This window comes from Euphorbia lathyris, chromosome 2, assembly GCF_963576675.1.
Source record: "Euphorbia lathyris chromosome 2, ddEupLath1.1, whole genome shotgun sequence".
NCBI lineage: Eukaryota > Viridiplantae > Streptophyta > Magnoliopsida > Malpighiales > Euphorbiaceae > Euphorbia > Euphorbia lathyris.
The window spans coordinates 90262091-90266863 of record NC_088911.1 but is presented as its reverse complement, the minus strand read 5'-3'; positions in this window follow the sequence as shown (position 1 = coordinate 90266863).

The following is a 4773-nucleotide window of genomic DNA, read 5'->3' as shown; positions in this document are numbered from 1 at the left end:
CTCCTTCCTTAGCCTGGAGACCCTCCTTAATATTAGAGGTGTGAAGATTAGTAATCAGGAGGAGGATAAGGATAGACACTGCTGGGCCTTGACTAATAATGGTTCTTATTCTTGTAAATCGGCCTATGAAGCTTTAACCCCTAATAGGGCTGATCCTCCCTTGGAAATTTGGAAGTCCATTTGGGCCCTCAAAGTCCCTTACCGCATTAGGAGTTTCCTATGGCTGGGAGTCAAAGACAGGCTCCTCACGAATGCAGATAGACACAGAAGGCACTTGGCTGTATCTGGTGCCTGTAGCAGATGCAGCGGCCATGTGGAAACCTTATGCCATGCTTTGAGGGATTGCCCGAATAGTAGAAAGGTTTGGGAAGGGGTCCTTCCTCACCACATCCTTCCTTCCTTTATGGGTTTCTCTGATATTGACTGGTTCTCTGAAGGCGTTAATGGGAATTTGTTGGCCAGTATGGAGCACGGGACTATTCTCTTCGCTATTATTTGTCACCAAATGTGGAAATGGAGGAATGAAGAGTTATTTGCTGAGAAGACTGTCTTTATTCCTGACCTGCGGTTTTACTTCTCGAAAAAACTCTCTGTTATTACAAAGAGTTTTGAAGGAGAGCCCCTGGTTCGCCCTTCCCCGGTTAAAGAGGTCCAGTTAGTTGGTTGGAGTAAGCCCAGAGAAGGGGTTGTCAAGTTGAATACGGATGGCTCCTGCCTTAGTAATGGCAGAATTGCTGCTGGTGGAGTTCTTCGGGATGCTGGTGGCGCCTGGCTGGCTGGGTTTACCCATAACTTGGGTACGGGCTCCTCCTTTTCTGCGGAGCTCTGGGGGATCTTGTCAGGCATTAAACTCGCCATTCGCATGGGTGTTAAAAGGCTTTCGGTGGAGTCTGACAATTTGGAGGCTATCAGCAGGATTTCGGATAGCCAGGCTGTTTGTCTTAAGAGTCAGAATCTCATTAAAGCCATCTTGAGGCTTCGTCCTGCCTTCGATTCACTTGCCTTCTCCCATTTATAGGGAGCAAAACCGCGTGGCGGATCGCTTGGCAGCTGCTGGGCATGGGGGGATGTTAGGTGTTTCTACCCTTTCCGTTCCTCCTTCTTTTCTGTTACCTTCTCTTCTTGAGGATAGGATTGGGGTCAGTCTTCCTAGACTGATCCCGGGTTAGGTTTTTTGTTTGTTTGTTTTTTCTCTTCCCTTCTTACCAAAAAAAAAAAAATCAAAACACTAAGGGGGCGTTTGGTTCACAAGGGGTAAGGGAAAAGGAATCAAGAAAGGGAAACTAAAGAAAAGGAAAGCAATGAGCATTCATACCCCTATATATGTTTGGATATGTTTAGGAAAGGGAATGCAATTGCACCCCATTCCCTTTGTGGATGTTTGGTTCAAATATGGAATCAAAACTATTTTTTTTAATTTCATATATAATAAAAAAAAAATTCAACTCTTTTACTATAGTTTCCATAAAACGTGAAATAACTTCATATATAATCTCAAACAATCCAAAAAAACGTCACTCACTTGCTACCTTTATTGATAATAATATAAAATTCATAAAAGTTAAAATTAATCAAAGAAAATGTATAAATATTATATTTAAAAAGAAAATAATTATTTTAAAATAATTAAAAATAAATATTAAAACTGAATAATATGATAAAAGAAAAAAATTTGGTCAAAATTATTTTTCAGGGTAAAAAGGTAAAATTAAATAATTATAAGGATCAAAAGTGAAATTAATCTAGTGATAAAAAATATAAATAAAAAAATATAAGGATTAAACAAAAATAAAAAAAGTAAAATTTAGTAAAAAAAAATATTTTTTGAGTAAAAAAATTAAAAATATATAACAAAAATGAAATTAATCCAAAGATAAAGAAATGTAAAAATAAAAAAATATAGAGACCAAAATAAAAATAAAAAATAAAATAGAGAGTAAAGTAGAATTTTATAAGGAGTGTAGGTTAGAAAGAGAGGGGAAATGGAATAGAAAACCTTAAAAGGAAGTGGGGAATGAGTTAGAGGAGTTAGGGGTAAACCCAAAACTAAAAAAAGGCAAAGGGAATCATTTAATTAGCAAAACAAACACCAACAAAGGGAATGAAGCCTCCCCTTTCCTGAAACCCCCAAACCAAACACCCCCTAACTCTTTTCTGTATCTTGAAAATAATAGAGAGGAGTGAGAGAAAAATGGAAGAGATGGGTTGAAGGAAGAAGACAATGGTATTTTAGTAATTTTATAAGAAATAAGGTTATATTAGTCATTCCATAAAGCGTGGGTCCCAATTTTTTTTATTTCTACATTGAAAAATACTGACGTGACATAGTTGACCAGCGTTGACCGGTCACAAAAACCGGTTGTACACTTTAGTGGGAGGTTACCTGAAGTTCCTACGGTTTAGTGTGACAAAATTTTGGTTGTACAACAAAGTGTGATTTGGGGTAAAGGTTGTACACCATGTATGTAATTTACCCGCTTAACATGTAAAAAAAATATCAATTTAGACATCGGTAACAGATTGGATACGTCATTCCTATAAGAGTAAGGATATAAAAGTAATTTTGTATATTATTAAACCATCACTTACCTTACCTTTTATCCAAACAAAACAAGTTATTTTATACACTTCAGTTACTTTACCTTACATTACCTTACTTTAATTACACTCCATCCAAACAAGGCCTAAGGTTTTCCATTCCCTTTCCTCTCTTTCTCACTAATTTGAATATCTACTTTCTTTATAAAATTTCATTTTAGTCTCTATTTTACTCCATTTATGTTTTTTTAATTTTTAGATTAATTTCACTTTTATTCCTTATACTTATATATTATTTATTTATTTATTCTTAAAAAATATTTTTGACTAATTTTTTATTTTTATTTTGATTTTTATATTTTTATATTTATATTTTTTATCCCTAGACTAATCTCACTTTTGATCCTTATACTTATTTTTTTTACTTTTTTAGCCTGAAAAATAATTTTGACAAATATTTTTCTTTTATCATATTATTCGGTTTTGGTATTTATTTTTAATTATTTTAAAATAAGTATTTTCTTTTTAAAATAGCATATTTATATATTTTTATTTATTTTATTTCAGTTTCTTCAGTTTCATCGTCTTTTGATTTTAATGGTTGAATAAATTGATTTTCATTCTTATATTTACATGTGATTAATTTATTAATATAGACACATGTATGTAGAGAAATTATTGTTAAAAACACAACTCTAGTTTATTACCTTATTTGAACCAAACAACCACAAAGGGAATAATGGGTATACCATTCTCTTTGTGGAACTGAAACAAACAGAGAATGGAATTCAAGGCCAATCTATTCCTTTCTCTTTGTTTCCCTTTCTTGATTCCATTCTGTTACCCCTGTGCGAACCAAACGCCTCCTAATTATCTTAAATTTATTAGCCCTAGGGATGGCAACGGGGCGGGGCGGGGCGGTTTTGCATCCCCCATTCCGCCCCCAATATTTTCGGTTGCGGTTTCGGGGAATCTCCAAAAAAATGTTCGGGGATTTTTTGACACCCACACCCGCCCGCACGGTTCTATACGGATTTCGGGGAATCCCCAATCCCCACATAAAATTTTAAAAAAAATTCAAATTAAAAAAATTACCCAATCCCCAAATTTAAAATTCATCATGTGTTACTGGTATAAAATATCAGTTTAGATCAGCAATAAAGCGAAATTATAAAATATTTTTAGAGCAAAAATAAAACAAAATTAAATTACTGATATAATAAAAAAAAACTTAACATTCAATATCAGTACTGATATAATAATAAAAACTGAGCATTCAGTATATACCAAGAGTAGCAATAAAATAAAATTAAAGTAGAGCAACCATAAAACTAAATTAAATTGTTGTAGATGTACATAATAGTATTAGTTAACTTATCACAATACTGATTATTTTTTTAATCACATTTAAATACTAATTATCTTAGATATATATATAATATTTTATTTAATTGATTGAGGATTTTGCGGGGATTTTACGGTCGGTTTTTCGGGGGCGGTTTACGGATCCCCACGGTTCGGGGATAGTAATACCCACCCCCGCCCAATTTTAATGTTCGGGGCTAAAATTTCACCCGCCCCCAGCCCCACACCCAAAAATTTCGGTTTTTCCCCGCCCTATCGGTTCGGATCCCCACGGTTTTCGGTTTTTCCCCGCCCCATTGCCACCCCTAATTAGCTCCGACTTTCATGCAATCACCTGTTCCTAACCCTCCATTGCCTCCAATCCAATCGTCGCCACCGCCAAACGACGCTAGTGCTATGGGGTCCCATCTTACGCCACAAGGTTCAAAAAACCGGTCTTATCGCGATATGGTTCAAGATGAATCGATGCAAGAGCAAGTCTAGTCTATCTTCGATTTGTGCTCTTCCGGGAAGGGTCGAATTGGTTGTGTTGATGGTAACCTATTATTTTCGGATATTACGATTGATTCTGAGCTGGTAGAGGAATGGTCTGCCGTATAGACTGATGCCTTAATTGTGAAGATTCTGGGAAGGAATGTCGACTACATCACGCTACGCAATCGTGCAACTGAGTTATGAAAGACGAAAGGGAACTTCACTGTGATTGATTTGGGTCACGGATTTCACCCCGTCACTTTTGACAAACGTTCCCATAGAGATTATGTGCTTCAGGATGGACCTTGGATGGTGCAAAGTCATTACTTGACAGTCATGACGTGGTCACATTCTTTTGTGCCTTCTCATGCTATTGTGGACTCCACCTTGGTGTGG